Source organism: Megalobrama amblycephala, linkage group LG21 (genome assembly GCF_018812025.1).
Source record: "Megalobrama amblycephala isolate DHTTF-2021 linkage group LG21, ASM1881202v1, whole genome shotgun sequence".
Lineage (NCBI taxonomy): Eukaryota > Metazoa > Chordata > Actinopteri > Cypriniformes > Xenocyprididae > Megalobrama > Megalobrama amblycephala.
In genome coordinates this window covers 5,772,515-5,788,673 of record NC_063064.1, presented here as the reverse complement: position 1 = coordinate 5,788,673, position 16,159 = coordinate 5,772,515, and the positions used below count along the sequence as shown (strand labels likewise).

Below are 16,159 nucleotides of genomic sequence, written 5' to 3'. Positions count from 1 at the left end.
AAAATATATTTTTATGTAATCGTGCTGGAAAGGTCACACGTGACGTAGGCAGAAGGTCCAAGCAAGTGTTTTTAAGGGAATGTGCAAAGACTAAGTCAAACGTCCTTTACAAAAAAGGTAAAACAATGATGTCAGAGGAAAATGAGATGGAGTATTTCACCCTGTATTTTCACCCTGACATTTCCAACGTGATTACGTAATGCGAGCATTTGTGGTTAAAAAGTATATAAATTTTACATTTCTTTTAGAAAATGACTGTGATTGTTTTGCTAGATAAGACCCTTATTCCTCGTCTGGGATCGTGTAGAGCCCTTTGAAGCTGCACTGAAACGCTGGTAGTCGTTGAAGTCCACTAAATGGAGAAACATCCTGGAATGTGACATGGGGGTAAATTATCAGGAAAATTTTAGGCTGTTTGTCACACAAAGCTATAAAAGAAATCACTGGAACGTAGCATATGGACTACATTTATGATGCATTTAATACTGGAATGAGTCCATTTTGAAGTGTGAAATTTCTATTTCAGATCTAGTTCATATTCATCGCACGGAAAAGAGCAACCAGGACATTCTTTAAAATATCCCCTTTTGTGTTCTACCGAAAAAAGAAAGTACATTGATGCGAGTCACTTTAGAAAGAGTCTGATGGTTCTTGTCATCAAACCCACTGATGCAGAGCTTGTCGTACCTCACGGGTCGCCTCAGCACTGCAGCTCTGTATGCTTAAAGAATGAGGCATGGGTCGCAGAACAGGAGAAGTGCACCAAAGCATGTGGCGGAAACATCTCTACAACATCTGCCAAGTGCTTTCCTGCATAGTGTCTTCAAAGTGAGCTCCAGCTCTCTGTAGAATGCTTGTCTTGTCTCGTCCTCCAAGCTTTTTTTTTTCGAGGAATCTTTTTTTAAGGGTCTGGCTCGGAGGTTTCTCAGCTACTCTTATCTCGGCTCTACGAACCCCCTATTTCCCCATTTATGCTGCCTCTGTCTTTCTGCCTCTCTCTTTCTCACTTGCTCTATGTCCACAGATCTTCACCCCACAAGTCTCATTTATGACACATTCTTGTGAACTGAAATTTCATCTTATATAAAACTCAACAGTGCTCTACACAAATGCTTTTATCTGAACAATCTTTCCAGTGTGTGAACTACACCATGCTTTGCAGGATTGTTGGAGGCTTTTTGTTCTGACCATGACACTGCTGAATCACATTCAATGGAAGTGAGTGCCAGTGTAATCCTGAGCAAACAGATCAGATCTCTCCTCGAATTTAAAGCCAAAGCCACACACCAAGCCCACACAGTTGTTCTCTAAAGCAAAATGCGACATTTGGTTTTGATGATCACTTTTTTCCCTCCAGCTATAACCTACTTAAAGAAAATTGCTAAAGAGTCACATGCATTTGAGAGCAGTCCTGCTTACATGTACTCATCATTAATGCAATGTTCTGGGTTCATATGCTCAAGCTCCAATCACAGCATCTGTGTAATGTGGTCAGTTACAACACACCCATGCTTTGTAAAATAAATCAATCAATCATGTTTTTCAGTAATGCACGCTGTATTGGAAATCTATAGGGCAAGGTATCTAAAGAAAATATGGCCACATATATTGGACATTATATGTAATAACATGAGACTAATTGAAATAAATAAATAAATAAATAAATAATCAGTTACCAACCTTGTCCATTCAATTTTTCAACTCATCTCAAGACCCAGCGAAGCTGGTAACCACGGTAACTTTTGCATGATACCTGCAGGCATTATGCTGATGACACATAAGTTCAGGGATTAATGACATGATGCCATCAGATCTATTTGTTTATTCAAAAACACATTTCAAACAAAAATGCAATTCATATATACTGTACAATGACACGAATATGCTGCTTAAGGGCCCTATCATACAAATCATTGGTAATAACAGACGCTGTTGATTGAGCTTCTTTTGTTTTGAAGCAAGAACATTCCTTTAAAGGGTTAGTTCACAAAAAAAAAAAGACATTTTTGTCATTAATTACTCACCCTCATGTCGTTCCACACCCGTAAGACCTTCGTTCATCTTCGGAACACAAATTAAGGATGTTTTTGATGAAATCCGAGAGGTTTATGAACTCCCATAGACATGGAAGCATAATCAACCACTTTCAAGGTCCAGAAAGGTAGCAAAGACATTGTTAAAATAGTCAACATGACTACAGTGGTTCAACCTTAATGTTATGAAGCGATGAGAATACTTTTTGTGCGAAAAAATAAGACTTTATTCAACAATTTCTTCTCTTCCATGTCAGTCTCTGACACTGTTCACGTTGTAAACACAGTGCAGAGCTTCCGTGTTCTACGTCAGTATTGGCCGGCTCCTGCATCAGCATCGCACACATGCGTCATGCTGCGCTGGAGGCTGACACAGAAGAGAAGAAATTGTTGAATAAAGCACAAAAGTCATCCTCATTACTTCATGTCTTTACTACCTTTCTGGATCTTGAAAGTAGTCAAGTTGATTTCTATGGGGAATCAGAAAGCTCTCAGATTTCATCAAAAATATCTTAATTTGTGTTCCAAAAATTGTCTTACGGGTTTGGAACGAAATGAGGGTGAGTAATTAATGAGAGAAATTTCATTTCTGGGTAAACTAACCCTTTAAATCATTAATGGAGAGTTTTAAGAGACATATGAACTATATATTGCACATTCATACCTTATTATAAGTGTAGCTAGACTCCCAACATCCCTGAATGAGTTTTTTTTTTTTCTTTTTTTCTATTGAGAAGCACAAAAGTTACTCCTACATACTGTGTGTAATATTTCTCTAGTTTTGGTAAGAAAAGTGACAAATACATTTCTAAGTACTTAGAATAAAACTCAGAATAAAGAGGAATCACTTGAGGCTTCAGAACTCCAAGCAGTACAGCTCAAGCCTTGTTTGAAGTCTTTTACCCAAGAAGCCAAGACTTCAGGCAGCCAGCAGTCTTAAAAATAAAGCTTTTTTATTGGCAGTGGTTTCATGAAGAACATTTAACATCCATGGAAACTTTCCATTGCACTAAAGGTTCTTTAGATTATTATATTGTTCTTTATACTAAGAAAATAAAATGGCTCTTTATTGCTTTGAACTCTGAAGTGTGAGGGACTAACTAACTAAAAAAAAAACTACACTCTAAAAAATACTGTGTTAAAAACAAGCCAAGTCGGGCTGAAAAAAGAAAAATCCAGCAACTGTGTTGTTTTAACCCAGCGGTTGGGTTAATTGTTTGCCCAACCTGCTGGGTAGTTTTATTAAACTCAACTATTGTTTAAAAATTACTGTATTGCTTGCTTAAAATGAACCCAAAGTATGTTGGAAATGAACATTTATTAATGTGTTTAATAAATGAACATTTATTAATAAGTTTAATTAATAATAATTAAACAATAAACATTTATTAAATTGCTTATTAATAAATGTTCACATTTTGAGTATTATTATGTGTCTGATTTGTAATTTCCAACCTATTCTGGGTTCATTTTACACCAGCATATAGTAATTTTTAAACAATAGTTGGGTAACTACCCAGCACGTTGGGCAAACATTTAACCCAACCGCTGAGTTAAAACAACCCAGTCACTGGGTTTGTCCATTTTCAACCCAACTTGGGTTGTTTTTAACCCATCATTTTTTAGAGTGTAGATATATCTGGATAATGTAGTATCACAAATCTAATCTTGCAATGGACAAAATAGAAACTCTGAGGTTAAAAAAAACAAAAGCATAACCATTAAAATTCAACAACATCCCAAATGGCCACCAAGCAAATTCAAGCAATCCAAAAATAAAAGAGAAGGTTTTTGCACTGGTATTTAACAGCTGTACCCAACATGCTCTGCCTTGGCATGTGATTCATTCTAATAAAGCAAAACCTAATGGCACTAATTCATCATCAAGCTGGGAAAACACAGCGACGGTTCACGTGATGAGCCCTGTCAGGGAACATATGTTGCCCAAAATGAAAACTACCACTGGTGAATGTAGATCTGCCAGCCAAAATGACACGTTTCAACAAGCAGATTGCTTGAGACACAACCAGAGCCGGCATTTTCAGCTTCAACCACAAAAAAAAAAAAATAATAATAATTATTCGAACACTCTCAGCTAATGAGGCATTCCATGTGTGCTTGGATATCACCTCAGCCCTTGGTTCAATTAGTATGTAACATCTGGATTAGGCTCTGTGTCATTTTAATTGGATTAATATAAATGCCACTAAATGAGCAACAAGGACATTGTGTGACATTTAGTGCCTCTTTTTTCGTTACAGAGTAAAAGAGACATTTTAATGGCCCCTCTTCAAATATTCAGATATTTTTGAATGGAGTATTGCATTATTTAGATAAGTAAAATAGTTAGCAATAGGCATTGAATATAAAGCGGCTTTAGTAGTCTATTATTTTATTTTCATAAACTTTAAGAGGTACTTGATTAGCTCTGATAGCATAGAAAAATTCCTTTATATATTGTTAGTTAATTAATATTAAACATTAACATAAATTGACAGCCTTACTACAGAAAAAAACATTAATAAAGGACTCTGTAATTTATTACTATAATGTATAACATTTTTTATTTAATATAATTAGTTATATGATTATATAACTAACATAATATTTTCATTAATATTAAAAGAACATTGAATTGACAGCCCTATTAAATCCCTATTTAATTTTATGTAGGGGTTGGGCAATTTTCCTCATTATTTATTTTAGAATTAATTATTATGATATACTAATATAACATATAATAAAATTTGAATGAATGTAATTATTTTAAAATTCAATATTATAGTTTATTAATTACTATTAAATAAGCACATTAAATTTACAGCCCTATTAAAATTTAAAATATATTTTATTAAAAAAAAAAAAAAAACATTCTTCTTGCAATGTGGATGACTGTGTTTTCAATTAAAGGTGATAAAGAGGATCTTTTCGTCGACTGAGAAACCAAAGACTGTTACTGAGTTTCTGAAATGAGCGCACGCGTAAGAACAACCCCCCCTCCTTTCGAGGGAACGCCTCCCAAAACTCGTGCACGAGTATTGGAAAACGAGTGTTTACCACCGGCATTCGCTGTGTCGTGTTAGTGGATTCATTATGTCAGACTCACCGCAGGTAACTCATAATCTGCAGTTGTTATTCCTGTCTCCTGACAAAAACATTGCATGCGGCGCCTGTGGAGTGTGGAAAGTTATTGGAGCGCGCAGCCGCACTCATCTCTCACAAGGAACGTCATGGCAGTGATTGACAAGCCAGAGGGCCAATCGTTTACGTGATGATGTTTTTAAGGCCCTACCTCGTGCACAGGTGATGTATATTAATATTATTCCTTTCAGTGCACCTAATAAATAGTCTTTTATCAGTTAGTAAAGACAGTTTGAAGTAATATTGCAAAAATGCATAAAACAAAACATCCTCTTTAGCACCTTTAACATATTCTGAAACACCACATTATGTGAATGATCTTTCCTTGAAGGGATAGTTCACCCAAAAATGAAAATTCTGTCATCGTTTACTTATGTCTTTCCAAAACTGCATGACTTTCTTTCTTCGGTGGAACATAAAAGACAATATTTTGAGAAGAAATGACAATAAAAGTCATCTGTTCAATGGTCATTAGCGGCGTAACGGTACACGTATTCGTACCGAACCATTTCGGTACAGGGCTTTCGGTGCGGTGCACGTGTGTTACGTGTGTGCACAGTTCACAATGCATTATGTTGCAACATTAAGGTCTCCTGCTTGGGAACACTTGGGTTTCCCAATGAAGTACGAAAACGGACAAAGACAGGTATAAAAGTATAAAAGGTATAAGATGAAAGCAGTACAGTCCGCGACGAATACAGCATTGTAGCCTAACCACCAATAATCGCAATTAGCTCTGCGTTTTGTTACTTTCGATAAGAAACAATGTGTCATCTTTCAAATTCAGTCCACAAAATCACGAAATTCAAACAGAAATGCTGTTTTGACACGCTTTGATTTGGCGTGACAGATCGCTGTATAGGCGGCAGTGCGGAGCGTGAGTGAACACGATCATCTCTTCCTCTTTATTACTAGTTACAGAATAAACATGAATAAGCATTCAAAGGTATGTTAAAAGATACAGTACAACTTACTGAAACAGTCATACCTCATGTAATCGCTCAATCAAGTGTTTCAACGGTGGAAAGACATCAATAAAACAGCTTGAAAACAATGTCACGCAGCATTTACCTCAGGAAAGCCATTCAGTGCAGTGTCCCCTCACTGCAGAATGCTCAAGATCCAGGGGGCGGAGTCAGGTAGGTTAAGGGATATGGAAAGTGGGAGGAGTTGGATGCAGATCTGACTAGATCTTGTGTTCTGCAGTGAGGACCATCTCATTCAGTGTCCACAGCTTGTTAGTTTGTAAGAGAAATGAACTCTTTCGCCTAATATATGCACTGTTTTAGCCTATTGTTACGGACAGAGGAGTCGGGGACAACAGGAAAGCAATAGGCGATCGTTTATTGGACCGACAGCAGGTACAGATGGTGAAGCAGGTAAGTAAACAGCAGGTATTGACATTCAATGGTGATGATGGGAAGATTAATACTGTCCTTTTTGTTATAGGGATGATGATAGTGGAAGGTAGTCAATGATCGGGAGACACACACTTAGACGGAGCCACAGGAGGAAACAGGGAGCATGCAGGAATGGAGACGGTGAGTATCAATGGAGACCTTGAGGTAAGCATAAAGAGAGTCCAAATGCAAACGAGAACGGACAACTGAGGGAGATGAGTGGTGCGCTTAAGTATTGCTGTGGTGAACAGTGGATGGCTTGCAGGTATGGGTGATTACTGAGTGGTGGAGTGAGTGCAGGTGAGGGGCCAGGGAGGATTATGGGAGATGGAGTCCAACACAGACGAGAACTGTAACACCTAGAATTTCATTATATTTTACTTAACCTGTTAGTGATGTCTTGATTATTTAATGTATGTTTAAATAAATCTGTCGTGAAAATGACAGCCATTGTATATAAATTATTATATTTCAACAACGAATTGGAGTAAAACAATTTTATAATCAGATTTTGAAGTTAATGCAAAAACTGCCTTATGTTTTCATTCAATTTGTTATTTGAGTGTTGATTATTGTATCTAAAAATAAATAGCAATTGAATTTAGGCTAATAGTTTGGGCTCAGTTGTTAACCTTTAATATTATAGTAGCATAATGTTCAAGTTAGGGCTCCCTACATAGTTTACAGCGTTAGCAGAGATAATTTCTTTTAACCTTAAAACACTTTTAGTTATAATTTAATTTAATATATTTAAAGACAGATACACAATTTGTTCAGTAAACTACTGTTTAATAAAAAATAAAAAATAATTTAATGTTTAATTTTCTCCCCACCTGCTGTACCGAATCCTACCGAACCGTGACTTCAAAACCGAGGTACAGTACGTACCGAACCGTGAATTTTGTGTACCATTAAACCCCTAATGGTCATAAACAAAACATCTTTTGTGTTCTGCTGAAACAATGAAAAAGAAATTCATACAGGTTTGGAACAACATGAGGTTGAGTAAATGATGAAATAATTTTTTGGTGAACTATCCTTTCAAATAGCAAGATTTCTTTCCAACTGAAATACTTTCACTAAGTTTAAATTAGCTGAACCACATCACTGGTTTTAAACCCAATGGTGTCAAACTCCTTTCATCTTCCAGTCATTTAATTATAACTTCTGAGACTCATTATGAGACCATCTTTCTTGTAATTCAGGCTGGACCTTCTCGTTGAAAGTCTTGAGCCAGTGTGCATATAAACGCCGGTCCCTCGATGCTCCACTAGCTCTCAACCAGGTGTGTATCTGTGTGCGTGTGTGATGAGACAGATGGAAGCACAGGGGCGTCCCACTGTCCCACACACATCCAATTCTGTCACCGCAATCGGCATTCCTTTCAGTTTCACAGTGTTCTCACTCGGCCTGGAGCATTTATCAGCTCGAGAAAGGGTCCACACTGCCAGACGCGTCTGGTCAATTTAGCCACAAAGAACAGGAGGCAGATCCTTTTTTTTTTTTTTTTGATAGAAAAAGGAAGAGATTCTGCACATGAGTCAAATGCAGATGGAACGGAGGAAGTGCGTTAAAAGCCAATTGGATAGCAGAGGAATAGAAAGATGTTTGAAGGAGGACCTCGTGTTCATCACAAATTAAGGATGCACATCAAAGAGCCATTAGTGATTAAGAGTGATTAGCACAGACTATGCTGCGAAGTTCTCAAGTCATTTAAACTATAAAGTCTGCTCCACATTGCAGATTATCCTGGCCAAGAACCACCTACAGTACTCACACAGGAAGAAAAAGCCAACACCAATCACAATTCTGTGTTCTGCAGTGGGTGAATCTGAAATCGAAAATACCATTATAGATAATTATAGATCAGTGCATAAAGCTGATAGCTTGTTCATACAACAGCAATCTCCACTTTAAAGAGAGAATTAAACTAAACTACAAAATTAATTTAATCAATAAAACTTATTGATGATCAATTAAGCATGGTCATCATTAAAGAGTGTAGTTTTGAGATGTGTGCAAAACACATGCAGCAGACACATGAAGAAAAAATGAAGTGAGCATTTTAAATGTATTAAAGGGGACCTATTATGCCTCTTTTTACAAGATGTAAAATAAGTCTCTATAGCATGTTATAGCATAGAATGTAAACTTGCCATTTTTTGGGGGGTGACAGTTTTTGTGTGTGTTCCTTTAAATGCAAATGAGCTGCTGCTCCAGGCCCCCTTTCGAAAATAGGGCGGAGCTTCAAGAGCTCATGTTCTGGCATACTGGCAACAACAAAACAGGACAATCTCATGCACTGAAAATGTCAGAAACTGTCAGTAACTGTGTTCAGACATATCTGTTCAGTCAACGGTCTGTACTGTGCATAATAAATGCGCGTTTATGAATTATGCAAACAGTGAGCATGGCGGGATAAAAATAACGACATAGCTTTGGTCTGCCTGCCTTCATGTGCTATAAGAAATTTCATAATTCCACTTCTGAAGTCGTGATTATGAGCTCAACGCATTCAAGTGGATGACTTCAAAGGGAGTTTTTGTGCAATTTTGTTAGGAAACTCATATTTACGATAATTCTGATTGAACATCAGTGAAAACAGGCAGAGACAATGGTAGCTTTAGCAACATTAGCCATACAGAGTATCAACAAGATCTTAAGAAAAGCAATTTGGAAGGACTCACAACATATGACATGTAAACTTACACCCACCACACCCGAGATCCAGTTTCCATTTGTTGAACTTTCAAATGACGTTGGAAAACACTGCATCATGATCGCGATGCAATCGGATCCTACGCAATCTAATATGTCAGCAAATTTAAAAGCATTAGTTAAGTAATGGTCATATTCCCTATATTCACTGTAAAGCCAAGCTCTGGTTTAAAACGACTTTTTGTGTTGGTTAAGCAAGGGTTTGAGTAAACTTGCTTCGGATCCAAGAGGTTAAAGTTAATGATTAATCTTGAAATAGTTAATGGGAATTTATGTAAATTGACCCTGGGTCATTGTACTTCTTTCACACTTGAAATAGTTAACCCTGGCTCATTGTAAACCCTAGGTAAATGTAATCCTAGGTTATCTTGCTTCAGGTTTCACACTGATTATAATTTACCCAGGGTTAACAATTAATCCTGGGTATTCATAAACTGGCGTTTTACATTGTACATTCCTAAACCCTGGGTTATCATTCTTATTTGCATATTTGTGGCATCAGTATCATTGATTGGATAAACACAGAACGTGACCTGTTTACATAGCTCTAGCATTGCACATCCTCGTATTGCCAAATGCACTATTGTGTTTATACTGAATGGAGGCCGCAAAAATGGTGCAAACCCTGCTCCGGAGCAGGGTTTCATAACCCTGGGTAAAAAGGGGTGTTAACCCCGCTTCTAAATTACAAGTGTGAAACATTCCTTTACCCGGGGTTAAAAGTGGTGTTCAGAACAAAGATAACCCGGGTTTAAGCGCAGTGTGAAAAGCCCTATTCTGATTTACTGAAAAGAATCGGTCACTCGTTCAGGAATCACACTACACTAGAATTTACTTTTCTGAGGAAACAAAGACTACTTATGCTACAATAGTGACTTAGAATCAAGACTTAAAAACTTAGTGAATCAATATTAGAGATGCACCAATTGCAATTTTCAATTTCCGATTTTTTTGTTAGTGAGATCGGCCGATACCGATTTTTGCCGATTCCGATTTTCTTTCTAAGAACTATAATTGACAACATGTACAAACAAAAGTCTACTTTTCTTCAATGCAAAGTTTTATTTTCATTAAAAAAAAATAAAAGTCAGTAATAAAATATAAACAGCTCAAATGAATGCAATAGAATAAAGAGAGCTATGACACTAAGTTTTTTGGGTTAACTGGGTTTCTATTCAGGTAAGAAATACTACAGAAATTAAAGTAATCAAATGTAAAATGACACATTCAGTGTTATTTTTACATTGGTGACCTTCATTTCTGTAGTCTTTATTGTATATATTAGTACAGATCAATTTTTTACAATTAAAGTTATAAAACGTATTCAGTCAAGAGCTGAAATTGATTTTCTTTGTCTTTTGTTCTTTGATTAACATGACAGACAGCAGAAGAATATTGGACTGCTGTCCCTTTAAAGGTGCTAAAGAGGATGTTTTGTTTTATACATTTTTGCAATATTACTTGAAACTGTCTTTACTAACTGATAAAAGACTATTTATTAGGTGCACTGAAAGGAATGATATTAATATACATCATCTGTGCACGAGGTAGGGCCTTAAAAACATCAGACCGATCGCGTAAACGACTGGCCCTCTGGCTTGTCAATCACTGCCATGACGATCCATGCGCTCATTTCAAAAACTCAGTCGACAAAAAGAACCTCTTTAGCACCTTTAAGAGTTTATGAACGGTGTTCAGCGGACCCAATACTGTTACACACAACATGGGTTCACTTTCTTAGCTATTTAACTGTGCTGCTGGTTAAATACATACTTTTGTATGTATTTGACAGTTTAAGCGCAGTAAGGCACTCATTTTGGTACTTGTGTTTGACTTCCGTCTCTGTTTGAGACTGAGCGTGGCTTGTTCGCTTCACTAATATAGATCAGTGGTGCGCGCACTTTCGGTGTGAGCGCGAAACCTGCGGGAATGACTAAAATGTATGCGCAGTAAGCACTATTTAACCGGAGCGAATGAGACGAGTGAGAGAGAGGAGGCGCCCGCTCGGGCGTGTGTCACTTCACCGTGACAGAGAAGAGAGCGGGAACGCGCAGCTGACGATATTGCCTGTGCCGCTGGTGACAAAAAAGATCGGCTCGGAATCGGTAAGAAGTGAGACTGATCGGCCGATCACCGATCCGGGCCGATCATGAGGAAAATCGGCCGATTCCGATCCCTGGCCGATCAATCGGTGCATCCCTAATCAATATTAATGTTGAATAAGGTCAACTTGTATCTGTACAAGGGCACTCATGTTTCAAAGAATATAGAAAGCCATTGCCAGGTCACACCTCGAGTACAGCATGAATTTTTCAGTAACAAAAGAATTTAGCACCCGACTTAACATGGATTTGTAGAGAATGCTTTCTAAAATCACTTATATGAGAAAATCAGTAGAGTTGAGTGGCTCATGGACACACTCACTAAAAATAATTCACAACAGAGAGGCTCTTCTGCTTCAAATCAAACTGAAGAAAACTTGGGCTCTCTGCCGGCATGGCAACCATGACCGGGAAAATGAACAATTGGATGAAGTTATTTACGGCATCTCTCCCACGTCCATCAGAAAAACCAATAAAAAGCACCAGTCAGCCATACTGAACAGCTATTTGTGAGAGACTGAGTCAAAATCGACAATTGCCATGTGTCTGCACATGTTAGAATACAGGGAACAAGGGTCAGACCCTCTGAGGACCAGATAAATCAATGTTGCTTGTGATCATAACAGCTCAGGCTGGACTAGTTCTCCGCTTGGGGTTTCCAGGGTTGTCAGCGCCTCTGCCTCGAGCACCATTCACTCTGTGATCCTTATCGGCGACGATGACCAAAATTCTGCTTCAAGAAATTTCTTTTACTCTGTTGGCTTGAGTTTGTTCTGGTTTACTTCCTTCAGTGCTTCAGTGGACTGCATCTTCATGGCAGATTGTCTGTTGAATATGTTTTCGCCATTAGAGTGACTGCAGAATGTGGGCAGGCTTTCGACACTGCTCACCTCAAAGACATCCACTTTGCTTTCCAACTCTCTCTCCAGTCTTCTTTTTTTTAATAAAAAGAGGCTTTTTTTCCTAATGGCCCCTCACAGACTATCTGCAGAGAGGCTTAAAAGTTTGGAAGTCACCCACTCGGTTCAGTATTCAGGGCAGAGCGAATCGAAGGAGATATTAAGGGCTGTAAATGGGAGTAGTGAAGCGCAAGCGATGCCACCTGCCCGTGGAGCGCCATTGTCCGCTGCCCAGCATAACAACCCGGAGAGACACTGAGTTCAAGAAACTCTTAGGGGACCTTGAACCAAAGTTTACTGCATAATATGAGTTTCTGTGAGATGTGAGAATGAAGAATCAGTGCTCAATGGACCACTTGCGGTTCACTTGGGCTGTAGTAGTTACAACCCCTGGATTATAATCGAATGGTTGTTGGTTCAAACTCCACAAGAGCCGATCCATAAATCATTACCATTGGCACAAAACACTTAACCTGGGTTTCTCCAGGAGGAATAAGTGTACTATAAATAGTTTGCATGAAGCTAAATCACCTCATTAGTAGTGCTGGGCAAGCTGCATTAAAGCTTTATCATAATATTTTCATGTTAAAAAATGGTAATTTATTCACATGTTTTGTTAAAAATAACCAAAATAGGTATAAAACATTATTATATTATATTATATTATATTATATTATGTTTTTAAACATTTCGGGAGATTTTTTTTAATTATATTTTGAATTATATTGATATATAATAAAATAAAATGTATTTGTTAAATTAGAATTATACCCAAAATAGAAAAAATATTACATTACATTTCATGTTTTTAAAACATTTCTGGAGATATTTTAATTATATTTTGAATTATATTGATATTTGAGTCATTGATGGAAGGTTTTTAAGTGTTAACAATGAGATTATGTGGTTTTTATAATCAATTAACACTGCTTTTGTCATTTTTTACAAGATGGACAAAATTTGTCACCAAAAAAAGTCATTCGATTTAACCAAAATTTCGGTTTTACCGAATGACACTTTTGGTTATACCGAATGCTACATTTTCAAACAATACTAACAGGCTGAAATCTAGCTAGGTAGCTAGTTAGCTTGCTTGCTAGCTAACAAAAGGACAATCAAACATTTTTTAAATATTACAACATTTTCCATGTTTTATAGCGATTGTACCGAATGACCTGATGTTTCGGGACATGCGTATGAGCAAGTGAAATGAATTTTTCAAAGCTTTAAAAAGAGTTAGCTACTTTGCTTCACGACCATGTGATCCTTTGCAGGCGTCTGAATGAGGTCACATGATCCAAAATGGTCCCTTTATTTTGGTTACTCCGAATGACATCAATGAAATTTTGCACTATATTAATATATGATGTTATAAAATAATGCTAGAATAAAAAATATATACATTTATTACATTTTAAGATATTTTAATCAACAAATGAAATGGCTGTATCGGCCTTTGGACGGTTAAACCGAATGACATTTTGACATTTCAAAACCTTTAAAAATTTGAATATGCAAAATATAATTAAAACATTTTGGATTCAATAAAAGAGATCTAGTTGTACTACCTTACATACTTTGGATGTCATATCTTATTATAACTTATTTGTACAAAAAAAATGACCCGTCACGTCATTGACCCATATAATAAAATATAATATATACTTGTTATATAATACACCCAAAATAGGTAAAACATATTGGGCCCTATTTTAACGATCTAAACGCAAAGTGTAAAGCGCACGGCGCAGGTGCACTCAGGGCGTGTCCAAATCCACTTTTGCTATTTTAACGACGGAAAAACGGTCCGTGCGCCGGGGCGCATTTTTGAAATGGGTTGTCCCTATTCTCTTAATGAGTAATGGGCGTAACGTTCAATAAACCAATCAGAGTGTCATCTCCCATTCCCTTTAAGAGCGAGATGCGCTCGCGCCATGGCGGATTGCTATTTACATGGCGGAATTTGTTGGCGGAAAAGCTGAACGCTTTTCAAGCGAAGAAACCGATCTGCTCGTGCGCGAAGTTAAATCATCTACGGGACAAGCAGGAATCCACCAAAGCTTCCCGAGGTGAAGAAGGCGTGGGATGAATTAGCAGTGATGTTTTGCTGAAATTACCTGTTAAGTGGCCAGTCAATCTTTCAGTCGTCTGCGTTGGATGCAGCCTTTCAAATAGCTCCGCGCGATGAGTCAGTTAAAATATATTATATATATATATATATATATATATATATATATATATATATATTCGTTCATCATTATAAGTAGCTGTAATAGGCCGAATTGAAAATAGGTAGCCTAATTGTAATACACGCAATGACTATTCATCATTACATTTTTATATTTATGTAGCCTACACAATAATATTCTTTTACACTATAATCCTTTTGTTTTTAATATTTGGCATGTTTGTGTGATGGGCATCCCTGTGTGTAATAAGCAAAGCCAACGCGCACTGTGGACGCGCCCAGAGGCGCAGTTTCTACCAACGCGCTCTAACAAAAAAATATTGCGCCATTGACTTTAGACTTTAGACCAGGTTTGAGTTGGTCTATGGCGCAGTCTATTTTCAGCTCCTTAAAATAGCAATGCGCCGGCAATGCGCCTGAACACACCTCTTTTTTAGACCAGCACACCCATGGGCGCACTAACTGGCGCAAATGCATTTACTAATTTAAGGACGTGGCGCTGAACGGGAAAACGCGAACGGCGCCGGACGCAAACTAGCAAACACACTTGCGCTGCGCCTTGTGTCGCATTGCGCCGGGTGTATTATAGGGCCCATAATATTATATTATATTATATTATATTAATGTCACAGATCCCTTGTCTCCAGGACTCCAATTCCCATGATCCTCCTGTTCTCCTCACCTGCACTCACTTCCCTCGTCATCTCCCCATCACCACTCATCATCAGCACCTGGACTTCCTCGTTTGCACTCCCTTTATATTGGACTCACTCCCTTCACTCCTTGTCTCTTCTAAATGTTAGTCATATGTGTGTACATTTACATTTACATTTATTCATTTGGCAGACAACAAGCGAGTCGTCATGACGAGGCAAATAGACAAGAAGTGCTCATAATACAAGTTATAGGCAGTGCTCAGATTATCCTAAACTACAATAGAGAGGGATTAGAGGAAGTGAAAGGATAGGAATTAGTAGTTTTTTTTTTTTGTTTTTTTTTTAAGATGAGGTTAAGTGCTTACGAAAGAGATGGGTTTTCAGCTGTCTTTTGAATATTGCCAGGGATTCCGCATTCCGGATGGAGGCAGGAAGATCGTTCCACCAGCAAGGAACAGTGAACGAGAATGTTCTGGAAAGTGATTTCGAGCCTCTCTGTGATGGTACCACAAGCCTTCGCTCCTTTAATGAGCGCAGGTTTCTGGTAGGAGTGTAGACTCGTAAGAGTGAGTGGAAGTAGGAGGGTGCTGAGCCTGTGGTAGATCTGTAAGCAAGCGTCAACGCCTTGAATTTGATGCGAGCAGCAAGTGGTAGCCAGTGAAGAGAGATGAAGAGAGGCGTGACGTGGGCTCTTTTGGGCTCGTTGAAGACGAGACGTGCTGCTGCGTTCTGAATCATTTGTAGAGGCTTGATTGTGCATGATGGCAGTCCAGCCAGAAGTGCATTGTGTATATGCTTCTGCTCAGCGATCTTCATTAAAATACCCTTTTTGTGGATATCCTTGTACGCATCATCTCTACTGCATACTGCACACGTAACAGAAGAAGAGACCTAACACCGCTGGATATCCACCAGTTCAAAATGGGGATTTTTCTAACTCCGGTGTATCCTGAACCTCTCAAGGCGGACGAAAGACTTTGCCGTTTGCGGCAGGGTGGCGGGCCGTTGGAGAGGTATGTGGA

The 16,159-nt window shown here is 38.0% G+C and overlaps 1 protein-coding gene across 1 annotated transcript in view; it reads right to left on the bottom strand.

Annotated features, from left to right (window-relative positions):
• Positions 1–16,159, bottom strand: part of cpne5b (copine Vb) — a 210,561-nt gene that overhangs the window by 188,420 nt on the left and 5,982 nt on the right.